At 39.4% G+C, this 16,788-nt stretch overlaps 1 non-coding gene across 1 annotated transcript; it reads right to left on the bottom strand.

Annotated features, from left to right (window-relative positions):
- Positions 1-16,136: 16,136 nt before the first annotated feature.
- trnai-aau (transfer RNA isoleucine (anticodon AAU)) lies at positions 16,137-16,210 on the bottom strand. The gene has a single exon. It is a non-coding gene; the product is annotated as a tRNA-Ile (tRNA).
- Positions 16,211-16,788: the final 578 nt, after the last annotated feature.

Raw genomic sequence — 16,788 nt, 5'->3', positions numbered from 1 at the left:
CCTTCTGATCTGAAGTCTGGCCAGTACAGGCAGAAGGTCTCTGGGATTTTGTTACTTAATGTTGGGGATGTGTAGTGGTCTCATGAGCTGGTGGAAGCTCGTCTACTTTGTCGTAACGTCACCCTTTCGCCTTGCTGTCTGGATGTGTACTGTCTGTCAGACTAGCAATTCATCTACACTTCTCACAGATAAAACTGCCACTAATGACGAAGAATAAACATGCTGCATTCAGTGCTCTGAAGCAGAACATAAGTCATGATGAAAAAGCAAAATGTTAACATTACTCATGTTTGTGGTAGTTCCTTAGATATAGTTTGTGATGATAAAATAGTTTTCCATGGAAGTTGCCAGTTTCCAGGTAGAAAGTAGTTAAATCCAACAAAACATTTGTTAAACAGATAGAGAGCAGTAAGAGCTAGTATGCTGAAACTACCTGTTTCAAAAACAGGAAGCTTCCTTATGAAGGAAAGAGGTTCTTATGAACCTCAGCATTTTGACAGCAAGTATTAACCATGGCTATAAAACCATGTGAATAATTCAGTTATGGGATTAATCCACAAAATAGAACATCAAATCTAATTATTTGGCCAGTACAGGGTTATGCAATATTCCTTCATCTCAGCAAAATGCAATAGCTTGACTTCCTTAACTGATTAATAATTAAAAAATATCTTTCTTGACTATAAGAATATAGCTTACCCATTAGAAAGATTAAACATCCAGTCAGCGTGTATCCTGGCATGTTAATGTAAAAGGCAGCTCCTACTGGATTTGGGGAAAGATTAGTAAAAGATTTCAAGTATCTGCAAAGCAGAAAACTGCCTATTCAACAGGCATGAATGATCTGCTACCGAAGTAGTTGTGTTATTTGCATAGCCTAATTAATATCATTAGATCATGTTCTATATTACCTATATTGTTATATTAAAATGTTCCTATTGCTTTTTTGCTTCACAATTGTTACACATAGTTGCTGCACCTGATACAAGGATAGGAATTTCAATTTATTCATACTGGATATAAGAATCATTAATGGCTGCTGAGTGAAGCACTTTCATTGAAAATTCATCCACCAATTTTTTTTTTTTTTTTTTTTTTTTTTGTAACCGGAAACAGGGCACATCAGCCAGGAATACATTCCAGCTCTGTTTTAGAACACTGGCTGTGATTCATTACATTTTGGCAATTGTGAAAACAAACTGGATGAAACTTCTAAAAGTAATTGTGTTTGCAGTTTATTTGCACAGTTACATGAACAACACTGGTAGCATAGTCAACAGGCTTGATGGTTTTCCAGTGCACGACACCGTGATACCTGGGCTGGCCCAAGCCTGTGTGGGGCCCTATGCAGAAATCTGAGCTGCCACTGACATAACATTGGTAAAAAACAAATAGAAATAAATACATGGTCTTTGGCACCCTCTTGGCGGCCTTAGCAGGCTCTCATTTTGCTTATATGGTGGGACAATTGTTCTGCTGTTATCCTACCTATTGAGCAGTCCTACCTAGATTTAATGCACTTATGTACATCACCCTTAGTCCAGGTTTCTGGTGTTTATTTTAGATGCATTTTTGGTTGTATATATTATAATTAGGCTACTGTGGACAATTGTATACCGTATAGCTACAGCACCTGTACTTCACACACATGTAGTAATCGGATCTAGAAAGTTGCCAACCCTATTAAAATATTAAGTTTATAGTATAATATTTGAATCAAACAGACAAAGCATTAATCACAATCATTTGCATGATGATTAAATCTTGAACCAAAAATGTATCAGAGAGCTGTAGTGTTTTTCACAGACACACACCCAATAAAACTGTGCTTGACCATTTCTTGCCCTCTATATCATTCTCTGCAGTTTACTGAGAAAGACCTGACACTGGGTAATGCCATTGTCTATTCGAAGGCCAAAACAACAACAATCTTGGTTATCAAAGATTCACTCCACCCTGACCACAGCCTGTTCTTTTAGAAGCTATGCAAAAACCACCATCGCAGCTTGTGAGTACAAATCTAGCCTCTTAAAAATACTCGCCTGGAATTAAACCTAGTAGAGTTCCACAACGAGGTGCAATTTGTAAAATGACGTCTTTTTCTCTCAGAGTTAGAAATCTGCAGAAATAAATACATCAGTTAAATGTTTAAATATGTAGGTTAGAAATCCAAGTATAAAGAGCAGATATATTATCTGTGCTAATTAATGAATGTATTTAAAGTATACATTTAGTAGGCCAAAAAATAGAACTCGTATGTAAATCATATCTAAATATTTTTATTTAGAGTAAATTACATGCGACATTTTGAAGATTTTGATTTTTTGGCCTGCTACCACCACACCGCCTCATCGGGAACTGTTACACTTTATTTTTTATTTATTTTTATTTATAACTTAAAAATAATCACCTGGAATGTAAACCTAGCCGAGGTCCACAACGAGGTGCAATTTGTAAAAGGACGTTTTTTTTCTCTCAGAGTTAGAAATCTGGAGAAATAAATATATGAATTTATTACCCCCCATCAGTGGACCTTTAGAGCTTTATTATTAAAAATAAGACAGACAGATGAACAGACAAATGCAAAATGTATATATAATATTTTTAAGTATTCGCTATCTGCACCATTACAGGAATGATGTGTGTGTGTGTGTGTGTGTGTGTGTGTGTGTGTGTGTGTGTGTGTGTGTGTGTGTGTATGTATGTATGTATGTATGTATGTATGTATGTATCTATGTATCTATGTATATGATTATGTGTGAGTACATGTATGTTGGATTGTATATGTACACGTATTAGAGTGTGATATTTATCGTTTATGGATTGGCTCTGTATGGATTTTATCAAAGGTGTCCACTCTAGATTATTGGTTCTGTTATTGATTAATTCTGAGAATTATTCGATTGATATATATACTCTATCAATAGATTTTTCTATTGGGTGACACTAATATTATTTTTTGTTTTCCAGTTCATGAATATGTTTTTTTGTTTGTTGTTTTTTTGCAAGAATATTTTTATTATATCAATATAATAATGTTATACATAGTATCCTGTCATATTGGTTGATGATATGTCTCCTAGGAGACATAAAGATGGTGTTGGATGGATATGGTTATTTAAAGCATGGGATATGTTGGTGATGCACTATATTGGACTGTTTGCACTTGTGTAGCATGTTGTCTGTTGCACTGTTGTTTTTATGTTGCACCATGGCCCTGGAGGAACGTTGTCTCGTTTTTGTTGTGTACTTGTATATATAGCTGAAATGACAATAAAACCACTTGAACTTGAACTCGAACTTGATGACGACTTGCCAAAATTGCTTGATAGGTGTGCTCTGCCACGTGGCGTGAATGTAATCGTCAACTGTGTTTTGAGTAAAGTATGTACAGATTGCTGAGCTTGTGAAACCAATTTTAAACATCCAATGTGTAGTATAATGTACTCTGTATTATTTTGTACTGAATGCATTGTAGGTTAGTGTTGCTGTCATGTGGTAATTATTATTACACATTTTAATTCAAACTGCAGCGTCGGGGGCTAGTAATAAATGTTCCTCCTATTGTCTCGATGGGAGAGTAACTGTGAGATTTGATTTCACTATTATTCTGTATATCTTAGATAATAGGTTTTTTGTATTAAGAATGCTTGTTTATAAATTCTGATATGGATGTAGGTATCGGAATTGATTTTTGAACACATAGGTGATCTTAGCTGATGGTATTGTAGGAACTGGGGGCTTTCTATAGCATATTTTGGGGCTAGTTGTGGGCGTGACATGAAACAAGTCTTAGGATAAATATGTTTAAGGTTTGTAATGCCTTTTTCTATCCAAGATGTAAAGTTTAATATTTTTGTTCATGGTAAAGCCTGGATTGTTCCAAATGGGAGAATGAATAGTTCGTGTGAGTGTGGAGTTTGATATCTTGTGGAATTTCCACCAAACTGTTAGTGTCATGGCCACCTTCAAACTGTTGAAACATGGATATTTTTGAATATGAGTCTGGGCACATTTGAAACACCTGCCGCAAACATTACTGACATTATATCTTGTTTATGTGATTGGCTGTGCTTCTCTAGCCACAAGTACTTTTTGATTTATTTATTTTTTAATTTGGTAATTTTATATATAACAGCAACAAATGACATCTTAAGTTTTATGACAAAATGTGCAAACAAGCTGGTCTGAGAGGTGTGTAGCGGGATATGACTCAGTGCATCTCTGGTGCTGCTTTTGATGAGTACAGTGTCATAAGTGTGTCTGTCCAGCAGCGCAAAGAGGGGATACAGCTTCTTCTCCCGGAGGTTTCCGATAAATATGTAGATATGTTAGTATGTAATAGAAAGACAGCTGTCCATCCTCATAGTCTAGGTACATGCCCACATTCCTGGGCAATTGTGTCAGGGGCAGAGGGGTCTCAGGCATGGTGCAGGTGTACGACTTCTGGGTGCTCCTCCAGAGCACCCAGAAACCCTCACAGTGGGTTTCTCAACTTGCTCAGACTCAAATCTCAATATCGGCATCCGAACCGTCTTAGAGAGGAACAAAAAACACAACTCATTTGATTAAATTGTTCCAGTATAAATATGGTTATCAAACATGCTTTTAAAAATATACTTCCATGGAGATGGTGCCCTACAGGGTAGTGTTGGAACAGTGTGTACAGGCTTAGTGTCATGTTGTGGCCCCGCCCCCTCCTCAAAGATCTTGGTGTGTGTGTGTTCGTCTGTGTTGCCACACCCTCTCGTGCCGTTCACCTGTTCTCTGTTATGTGTAATCGGCTTGGGTGTATATATGTCTCGTGTGTCATAGTACGTGTGTTGGTGTTTGAGATGTGCATAGTATTTGAGCTTTGTTGTATGTTTTGCATGTTTGCAAAAATAAAAGTGCGTTTCATCGTGCCTCGTCCCCGCATCCTGCTTATCCTCGCAACGTCACAACTAGACCACTTTAGATGTAACTTAGAACCTCCAGTGACCTCTGTATGTGTTTCTTTAGTTGTATGAGCTCCACTGGAGGACTCTGAATAGTTGACAATGGAAGAGGGGTATATCAGATTCACCCCTTCTGCCTCGGTGTGACAGATTAACACACTGCATTAACGTTTAGAAATAAAAACATATGGTAAACACAGTCTAGAAAATATTACCTAGTAACAATTCATTCAGTATATGAACTGTTTTCTGTGTCCTTATGTCTATAAATTAAAAGTAATAAAACATTTAAATGATAAATAAATTACAATGAATGTATAAATGTTCACAAATAAGAAACTACATTGGTCTGCACTTTTCTCCACAGATTCAAGGAACTCATGAAAGTTGGAAGCTATAAAAACACATAATACAGAATTATAGACTGACTGATGTGTGAGCAGAAAGATCACTGTGATGTTCTCATATCTAAAGCACTCAAAGCATTGATGTTGTGTAAATGAACTGTGATCTGATTGGTTTAAGGAAATAGATTCACCTACTTTGAAGTTCAAGTTTTTATCAAAAGGTTAGAACTGGTTGACTATACTTTGTCTGTCCTGCAACAGGAAATTTAAACATTTATATCCAAAGTATTACGCGATAGAAATCAATTCAAGACTACCCGTTATTGACCGCTAGATGGCGGAAGATACGAAGAAATAAATGAGTCCAGAGCCTCCTGCCCGACTTTACGGTGAGACTCTGCTTTTACGTCATTAAAACGCTAAAGAAAAAAGGCCGCCATATTTGTAGTTCCACAACGTGAAAAGGCGTCATTTTGTATGCCGAAGAATGAATAAACACCATGCCATGCCTTGAAGACGACGAAATTGCAATTTATTTAGCTAGCCATAAAAATAAGAATAGCTGTTTAATTTACATAATCACAAATATATTGCATGTACATACAGCTACATTTCAGTCGATCAAAATGTTTCACGTATTTATAACCGCAACTTTATGTTACAGTGGTCATATCAGAGATTTACCAATATAAAACGCAACAGGTGTCGTGTTCTGTAATAGCACATTTTAACATTTATATCCATATTACACATAACCAAGGTGTAATATAACCATATGTACTGAACAGACATGAACAGCCTGTGTATTGTGAAAATACATGTATGTGTCTTCTACAGCAATTACTGTGCAGTTTGGCATGAAGTGTTTGCTTTTTCCAAAGCAAGTAATATTAAATTATTCTCATAGAATAAATTTCACAAAGACATGGACTTCTCGGTTGACCGTAGAAATATGTGGGGGTTTTTTGTATTTAATTTATTTAATGCGAATCGTATGTAGGTTACCACTGCTAAGCTTCACCAATGTCAAGGTAAGACCTCGAAAGGACGCAGAAAATTATTTTAATAACAGCTTCTGCTGATTTATTCAATAACTGCATGACACCGTTTGAGTGTACGTACCGACTGAAAACAAACTCAAATTATTAGAGACACTCTTACTGCGTCTCCACATTGAAACATATCAGTTAGTTAGCTAGGCTGGCTAACTAGCTTAGCTTTATTAGCTAGCTAAGCTAATGGCGAAGAGGATTACGTTAAAGAACCCCCGGTCTACAGTTGTGCACATACAGGAAAATTAATGAATAGCATGGTAATACACGCATTTATTGGAACAGTTATGCAGCTAATATGCATTTGTAGTATGTGCGCCTGGCGTAGAAATGAGTCTTTGTTAGCCCATTAAGGCTATCTTAGCTAGGCTAGTTCGAGCAAGCTAAGTGCTGGTTGCTATGACAACGGGCTTGGTGTATTTTGCGAGCTTGTCAGCTACATGAGACAAGTGTTTATCGCTTTACTGCTGCGGTGAACTGTTATTATTGTAACACTCTGCTAATGCCAGATGTGTAGAATAACTCACTAGTGATGTTTACTTCGAGACTTTGGCAGTTTTAAGATGGCTAGAGAGCGAATGAGCCAGCTAGCTGTCCAAGCTAACATGCAACCTTCTGTACATCCCGGGTACTCCCAGCCCTTATCAGGACCTCACAGTTCCCTTTGAGAACTCCCTGGTATCACGATCATAACTTTGGACAACCAGTTGTCATTCTCAACTCATGTTTCAGATTTCCCCTTTGTAACATACGAAGGATTCGGCCCCTTCTCTCGCAGGAAGCTACCCGGGTGCTTGTGCGGTCTCTTATGATCTTAAAGCTGAACTACTGCAACTTACTACTTGCTGGTCTAGTACTACTCTAGTACTTATTGTTTATTGCACTTATCAATGTTTAAGGTAGACCTTATGTATTTCGTACTTCTTGTTAGGAACTGGTTCAAAGTGACAAGTCCTTCAGTTTCGATCTCCTCCAAGTTACCCTCTGCCCTCCGTCCTCTGTAGCCGGATCCGGGGAAGTCAAGAGATACTGACACCAAGGTAGTGAATCAAGAGAGTTCCACTTTATTGAGGAAAGCACAGAGTATATATGTGTCCTATATCTACTATCTAAATCTACAGGATGATGGGGAAAAGTGAGGCATGTTCTAAGGGTCTACGTAGAAAGGAAAGGGACAAGGTTATTAAAGATTAGATGTTCTCTGCATGAACGAGCCACGAGCTGTTCTCTTGCCCGCCATTAGCCACTCCTGTCCTTAAAGAGAGACGGAGAGAGAGAAAGAGAAAGGGAGGGGTAAAGGAGACAAGAAGAGGGAGCGGATGACCTAGGGCGACCAGCTTGTGGTCAAGCCGCCATGTCATGGCTGATAGGCAGAGACCTTGCGTTGGGTGCCTGAATAGAGAAAGGCTCCAGTATCTAACACTTCTAGGCATCAGCAGTAATCCCTGTATTTCTACAGTATTCTAGATCATTGCTATATTGGACTCTAACCTATTGGACTGGCTAGGATGTATTCTATGAATAAATAACAAAGCACTTTTGTAAGTCGCTCTGGATAAGAGTGTCTGCTAAATGCAGTAAATGTAAATGTCCAAGGAAAGCCGACACTAGCAGGCAAACCGAGCATTGCACAGGCCATATTTGAAATTCCCACAATGCTTTTCTCACCGAGCGTATGTCGGGGCAATAACATCAGTTGGTCCTACCAGACAATTATCAGCATGACGAGAGTCTTTCATATCAATAAATTCTGACAACACTTTGAAAGTGATAAGCAGTGGTTAGCTCGAAAGTTATTCATAAACAAGCACGTTGAAAATTACGAAACAAGAGACTTAGATCAGCTGTTGTCTCTATCGATGGTGTGGGTGACCCATGTGTTCTTAGGATGCAGGTAGGGTCTAACGCCTTCTGTGCTGAGTTGCTGTTTCCATATTTTAAAAATAGAACATTGTTAAACGGCATCTGTAATAGTTAAGGAAAATGTGTTATAAGTATAAAGTGTTACAGTAAGTGTTTTGGCCCCTGACTGCCATTAGGACAAGACAAGACAACTGCACACTACGTTATCTTATCTACTTGTTAAATCAGCCTGAAATTAAGATACAGATAAAAGTGTTGATTTTTATACTAACATTATAACAACTTCAGCCAAAGTATTCAGAATGTAAATGTTTGGTCTAGCAGATATGGCCCACAACTGATGCAGAGAGTGCATGACATGGCAGAGGGGATTCATGTTGGCAAAATGCCCTCCTACGAATTAGTCCCAAATACTGAAGCAAAAAAGAGGCCGAATTCATCTGATGGAAGTAAGTCTAAAAGGGCTTCTTGATGATGTTACCCTGGTGACTTGCATTCTTTCCAGATGCTCAACAACCATTAAAAGTAGTGCATTGCTAAAAACTACTACTTGTTGTGCTGGAGGTGTTGAAAATATGGTTTCCTTGTCATTGTCAGTTTGATTTTATAAGGTTCTACGTGGGTATCGATAGGAGCTGAAACTGTGCATGTGTTGCCCCTCTGAGGAGATGAGCCAATGAGGAAGATGCCCGTGTTCAAATTTGACTCTAGACCACGCTTTGAGCCGGTGCACTTTATCAGCGGTTGAAGTTGCAGCAGCATTGGCGGAGTGGGACGCAATGGTGAGAAGGAGAACGAGAAGGATCTCAGGAGTGAGAAGCTGAACAGCGGCAAGCAGCGGGAGGCTGGAGACAAAGCCTCTCCTCTCCCTTCTCTGACACAAACACAGTCACGTGTTATATACTCACATAATCCAAAATCTAGCATCTTTTATTTGCTGTTAGCTGGCGAAGAGTAATCAGTATAGTCAGATTCCTTTAATGTAAACACTTGGGGAAATTCCTGCCATGAGATCACTTTGGACACAGGGAAGATCTGATAGTAAATATTATGACAGGGTGAGGTCATGACTGCTTAGAAAAGTTTATAATGAAGGTCATGAAAGGTCAGTTTTGACTAATTGCAAAAAACGCCATGTAAACATTAGAATGGGAAAGTCAAGCGGTCTGAGCGAAGCGAACTGCGAACGAGACATGGAACAGACTAGCCAGGACCAATATTTTGAAAGGGATCAGAAGAGGATGACATCAAGAATCATTCTGATGATCATGTGGCGCACAGTCAAGCAAATTGCAGCCAGATACAATGCTGCTGCTCCAACTAACATGTCTGAAGGCACACCATGGGTCCTCTGAAATCAGTAGATGTTTGAACAGAAGGGCTTACCTATGTATTGTGACCAAGTGCATCCCTTCATGCAGCTGCTTAAACTATGGCAGAAGGACACTTTCAACAAGACAAGAAACCCTGCCGCAAGGGTTGTATAATCACGGATTTGTTCCAGTATCAAGACAGCAAATTTTCAATGTTTCCCTGGCCTTCACAGTCCCCAGATCTTAATCCTATAGAACATCCCTGGGTAAAGGTATAACAGGCAGTTTAGAACATGTCAGTCCCTCCAAGTAATTTAAGAGAAAATATCCTATGAAGATTGGACCAAGATTCCTGCAGAGTATTTTCAGCATATAGTGGAAACTATGCCAGAAAGAATTGCTGCAGTTCTGGAGGCCAAAGAAGGTCCAACATGCAATTAAATGGGTGTACTTAAGCCAGATACACTGTGTCCTATAATAGGATGTTGCTGGAATGTATGTGGATGTTGTTGGAATGGCCGCAGAGTTGCGGCAGCAGTACAGGTAGTCTGTGATCCTTTCCCCCATCCGAGTGAGTTTGCCCTTTTACACGGGGTCGAGTTATGATGTGAATGTTTAATTACACAGGATGGATTGTGGGTGACAGAACCGAACAGCCTTCAGGATTCAAATAGAGAAAGGTGAAACTTCTCCAGCCTTTGAGTTAATCACAGGACTATTGCATAGCAATTAGAGATAACAGAACAGCTTTCGGGGAGGTTTGGGTGGGTTGCCTTATCCGTCCCTTTAACAGAGTAGTCACAATTCAAATTTCCCTTGTTCCATTGTTTACAAGGCATTATACATGTGGTTTGTTTATAGTGCACGGAGTAATATGCAGCGAGTCTGGTCTGTCTGCTTTGGAAGAGAAACATTTGGCCAAAAGAGCAAGACACAGCCAGGAGGATGATTGGTAAGAGCACATCATAATATGCACCTTAAAGCTGTGCTCTACAGCTAGGTCCTGTTCCATGACTGCATATATAAATTTACTACTGACATTGCCATTTATATCTGGCCATTTACAGTGCACTCTTGCTCAATGCAGCACTTGAAGCTGATTTTCCATTGTGTAGTTATTATGTTCAAGAGATGTTTGACCCGGTCAGGGTGACACACTTTAGTGAGGGCAGCAGTATCCTAGAGGACACTACAGACAGTGACGGAGACATCTCAGAGCGCGAGGTGAGAGGTTGAGTTTTTTGTTACTCTCTCTACGACATACTTTTTATGCCAGGGACTATTGTCCAGTTCAGCCCAATTTAATTTACTGCCTTGTATTATCATATATAAATTGCTGAACATCTTATCACTCAGTTTCAAACATCCCCTCAGCTGTTTTAAGCCATTTCGGTTATTCAGAAGTACTGCTAAATGGATGTGGTGGGAAAATGAGAGCACATCAAACACAGACAGCTTTATGCATTGAGTAGTAAAGAGTAAAAGTTTATTGAGTTTGTAAAGGGAAAGAAATGTGAGTTCCACCTTCCAACTATAACTTTTCTAGGATACGTGATCAGCCATGGTGAAATCACTACGGATGATAAGAAGATCAAAGCCATCTTCCAGTGGCCCATTACTATTATAGTTAAAAAACTCCAGAGATTCTTGGGATTTGCAAACTTTTACCGATGCTTCATATGGAATTTTAGCAGCATTGCAGCTCCTCTCACAGCCCTCCTGAAAGGAGCAATGACCAAGCTACTTTGGAATCAGGAGGCTGATCAAGCTTTCAGGAAACTGAAAGAAGCTTTTACCACGGCTAGCATACGTCGACATCCTGATCCTTCCATTCCATTTGTCGTGGAAGCTGATGCTGCTAACATCGTGGTAGGAGCTGTACTTTCACAACGATACGACAAGTCCAAGTTACAATAGATGATTAAATAGACAAGTGTATATAAAATAGATGATGGAATAAACAAGCCATACAAGACAGTCATCCCAATGGAATGTCTGTCGGGAAAACATTACCTACCTTGTGCTGTGACCATCTGTTGAAGTGGGCTCATTCTTCGCTGGTTCAGGGCTATGACAAGCGATATTTATAAGTATGTTTCTTCATGTTCAATTTGCAGTCAAAGCAAGATGCCTAAGACCCTACCCACAGGAAAGCTCATGCTTCTTCCCGTACCAGAAAGTCCTTGGTCTCACATCACCTTAGATTGCGTTACTGACCTCTCTGTCCTCACTGTAGTTGATGGATTCTCCAGGGGTGTGTGGTTCATTGTGTTTCCGAGTATGCCTACAGCCTGCCAAACTGTGGAAGCCTTGTTTAACCAGGTGTTCCGTATATTTGGCATCCCAGAGGACATAATATCATATTGGGGACGTCAATTCACATCTCGAGTTTGGGCTTCCTATATTGAACACATCGGGGTAGCTATTAGTTTTACATCCACAGTCAAATGGCCAATTCCTACATTGTTTTTATATGAACAATCCATCAGACCGGTCCAAGTTCCTCTTATTGGCAGAAATGGCCCAAAATTCACTTACTAGTTCATCCACTGGCTTGACTCCTTTTTATTGTATTTTAGGTTATCAACCTCAAATGTCCCATGGACTTCCATATCAGCTGGTTTCCCCGCTGTGGATGAGTGGATGCAGCGGAGCGAAAGGGTATGGGAGGAAACAGATCAGTGTATTGTATGAGCTCTCTGAATGTATAAGGAAATTGCGGACAGGCACAGAGGGGAGAACCCGATATACCAACCTGGTGACAGAGTGTGGCTCTCTACACAGGACTTCCGCAAGCCGGGGTCATGTCGCAGGTTAGGTCCCAAGTATATCGGTCCATATGAAATTACCAAGCACATTAATGAAGTCACATATCAACTCATCTTACCTGCTCACTTTTGTGTTTTGAGGTCATTTCATGTGTCCCTTCTTAAGCCTGTTGTTCCTGTTGTGGCCTTTGGATGAGGTCACCCCTGAGGTCACTCCTGTATTAGGTATGTTGGTTGCTGTCATTAGAGTGTATTGTTTCTGAAGGTTTTTTTGCATTATGCAATGCCTCTTCGCAGAGTGTGATTTTCAAGAACTTTAGTAAGCAGATGACTTATTTGCATCACCTTTTTTGGTAGGACAAAGCCCATCCATGAGCCAAAGGAAGCTGAGGTAGGCCCCATTCCATGAAAACACAGGGAGTGTGTGAACCAGGATACCAACACAAGCATACATGCAAGCTGACGCCTACCCTTCCTTTGTCCAGTTGTTTGGCCAGTAGACAACTAATGAAAAACATTTCAAAAGGGTTTATACAGAAGCCAATGTTCAAATGGCTCTCTGTGCAGTGAGGAAACATATCATAAGGAAGTGCAAATTCCACTAAAGTTTAAGTAGGATCACTGAATTCAAAGTCTAGAGCACTATTACACTATGACTTCTAACAATAGCGTAAAAACAATAATGTCTTATTCGTTTTTAGAAAGGAATGTAAAAGTTTATGAAATATTCTTAAAAAGAGGACAATTTGATAAGGAGCTTGGTCTTGCACAGCTACCAAAACCCAGGACTGAACTAGGAGTCTTTTGATATTCAATCTAACACTCACCCAGCTGAGCTATTTCAGCTAGTGACTAAATACTTTTGCCTGGTTTCGTTCAAAATGTTACCAATGAATGTAGGTCATGTTCATGTCAGAGGAAACTGTCACCTTTATCCCTGGTGAGCTAGTGGCTAGGATTCTCTTTCAAACTTAATTTTTATGTGGATTAAAAAGAAATATGAATACCTCTCTTTATGACCTCCTAATGCTCATGCATACCAAGTCTAGTATGCATACAAACATCGTCAGTATACTAGGAATACAGAATTTGAAAAATGTTTGTCAAGCATCTGAGCTTTATTGCTGGTGGGTGAGTGGCTAGGATTCAACACTTTCACCACTGCGACTTGGGCTTGATTCCTGGTCAGGGCACGCTCTTTTTGCTCAATTAAAAAAGAAGCTTGTATGTGAAAAAACAAACTTCCTTTGAGTCAGATTTTAACTGACAGACTAAGGATAACAGTTTTAAATTCTACAGTCCTCCACTCTACCAACTAAGCTATTGAAGGCAACAGACATGTAATCCCATAGGTCCAAACACCAGTATGTTGGCAAGAAACACGGCCAGTTATGAATGTTTGAATTGTTAAGTTCATTTGACACGAAGAAACATTGCATTGTACGAGTTGGAGATGTTCAGCTACCAACAGATATCTCTTGATTACATTTGGATGCATACTGGACTTTGTGTACAATCAATAACTACTGGTACTAACTCAAAGTATGTTTCCCCCTTCAGTTTTATTTTATGCCAGAATAAAGACTTTCTGTCTTTAGAATTCTACATGACTCAAACTGAGATGCAGCAGATCACTTAGCTAGAACAAAGGGTCTTGTACTACAATAATGACTTTTGCATTATTGCCCATAAGGTCCACCTCTTTTTTCTTTAACCCTCAGATCATCCCGTAGATGTTAGAATTATTCTAATGAAATTATAATTAACATTTTAAAAAATTCATTAACATCACTCTTAAAATAACTTTTACCTTACAAATTATTTCTTTACCAGCAAATTTGAGTTGGTATGAATTAATCTATTAATTTTTCGTTATTATTTCATTAAATACATGCCCCCCCGCCCCCTACAAAAAGAATAACAGTCCAAATGAAAGGTCTAAATGAATCTTTGCAGTAACAACAGTCTTTTATGCTCTTCCAACCACCCCACCTCCCCCCAGTGGACACACCATGCTCCAGTACATGATTCTGGAGTGCTGCGCTATCTGTGCTCCCCACTAACTCTTCCTACCTGCTGGGGTTTCTCCTTCCTGGACCTGCCTTAAAATGCTTAAAATGACAGCACCTTGCCCTCCATTTACCTGCAACATTCTGCACTGTCACAAACAATATTTATGTGCAGATTAGCAGATGAACCTCACTTGGATGATCCACATTTCATTTCTTTGTACTGTTATAATAATGAGTTACTGTATTTCTACCCAGGTGTTCTATTCAGGTGAACTGTGCTCTGTTTCTATCTCCTATGATGTCTTTGTGTAGGAATGCTGTAGTGTATCTTTCATGCTTACAATTTGTCAGCCATCCTCTACCCAACTCATCTCTGGCCAGGTTTATCCAGGGTTAACCGAAGGAGGATGAGTTCCCTTTTGAGTCTGACACCTTCCAAGTCCCTTCCACCATTCCAGTGAGTTTTTCCTACTGTCACCCTTGCCAATGTCATTTGGCTTATTTATCAGTTGTCACAAGGTGTTAATGTTATTATGCACATGTATATAAAATGTGTATATACTCTATATACATAAATATATATATATATATATATTTGCAGTTTGGATTGGATTATAAAGTGAATTTCATTGGTGAGTACTATATTTTTTGGTGACAAAGTATAATCTAATCTTTACAAAGCAGTGACCAGAAAGGAAGAGCTGGATGAGGCTTTGGTCCCCATGATAGTTAGAGACACACAGCCATTTAGCTTAGTTGAGGATAAAAGCTTCAGGGACTTGGTAGCAAAATTGGATTCAACTTATATTCTCCTAACTAGGAAGGTATGTGTGGTGACATGGATACATTATGAGAGTAGTATTAAAAATATATATAATTATTTTCTTCCTTCCCTTTAGACTGTAAAGGCCATGGTTGAGTCCAAATGTCAATAAGAGAAAGAGAAGGCCAAAGCTGAGGTCCAGAAAATTCCTGCAATGAGTTTGTCAGCAGATATGTGGACATCTCTTAATGTGGATGCCTTCTTGGCTGTGACCTGCCATTTTATAGATGACAACACATTTCTGAAGTCTACACTACTTGGTGTTGTGAAATTCCTGCAGGCGCATACGGCTGAAAATTTGGCCTGTGTGAAATCCTCTCTTATGGAAGAATGGGGAATAAAATAAAGTCACATGTCTGGTTACTGATGGCACATCTAATATGATTGCCTGTGGAAATAGCTGAAGCTGCCTCATGTGCTTCAAAAAAAAAGAAACTGAGGTTGAAACAATGTGTTGGAGCGATTAGTAGAACTCAGGGAGCCTGTGGGGGCAGATTTGGCGGGTTTACAAACTGATATTCCTGCGCTGATCTCTGATGTGTACAGTAATGTATGTGGGTGCCGGTCTATACTGTATTCTTTTCACAAGGCAACTGTGGAGCTGTCAGACCTCAGTGGCAGGCATAATCATATCCCAACACATTTCAGACTAAAGGATTTGAACTCCCTGGCACTGCCAGACACCTAACTGGCTATAATTTGATGGGGAGGATGCAGGTTGTCTGCATGCCTCTGGAATGACTTCTTTGACCTATTCACACAGCGATCGAGAGCCTTACACTAATGCCAGAGTCCCTCTGATTTCATACTTTTCTCTGCATTGTCCAAGAACAATGCAGAGAAACAAGCACAAAACCATGGGTAAAGTTTTGTAATCAAGAACACACTCTCATGTACTTGGAACATGTCTTAGCAGATTGTGAATTACAAGCAATGTTATAAGCAACACAAGTTCAAAGAGGTGCCCTGTTTGCAACAGGTGGTTTGTTGACAAGGGGTCATTCATCAGACAAAACCCACATGGCCCATATGGGGATTGAACCCATGACCTTGGCGTTATTAGCACCACGCTCTGACCAGCTGAGCTAATCGGCCTTTCTCTGTTCATTTTTGCACTTTTTGGTGCAGCACTGAAGGGAACCTTTCCATGAAATTGTAGACTTGGTGTCAACGAGATTACGGCCACTTTTTCGACCGAGCATAGGTGAAAGTTGACACTTATTGTTCCCTCTGACAAATGGTTATTCTGCAGCCAACTTTTGAATTAAACTTCAAAAGCAAATGTGGAGAAGCTTTTGTTAAAGAGCAATTCAGTGCAGTTGTACACAGTGACGAAATCATCAATTGCAAAGTCCACTGAGCTTTATTGCTGCGAGTTACATAGTGCTGTCTATTACACCATGAAATCTGCCATAACAACAAAAATGTAATGTCTGATTCTGTGAGCCAAGGAATATAAACCTTTTAGGGACATATTTAAAATATCAGATTTTCTGCCTGAGCACAGAGTAGGCATTTTTTTCTAGCTTTAACCATACGTCCTCTTTCTTTGGAAATCTGTGTCATTGCTGCATGAATAAGCAGAAAGATTTTGAGCAATTTTTTGTCTGGGTCTAAGGGGCAATTTATTCAAACCAAAAGATGCTATTTTAGCTAGTTTGTCAAATGAACAT

The sequence above is a fragment of the Electrophorus electricus genome, unplaced genomic scaffold (assembly GCF_041902795.1).
Source record: "Electrophorus electricus isolate QZ-2024a unplaced genomic scaffold, ASM4190279v1 Scaffold49, whole genome shotgun sequence".
NCBI lineage: Eukaryota > Metazoa > Chordata > Actinopteri > Gymnotiformes > Gymnotidae > Electrophorus > Electrophorus electricus.
This window is presented reverse-complemented; position numbering and strand designations above follow the sequence as displayed.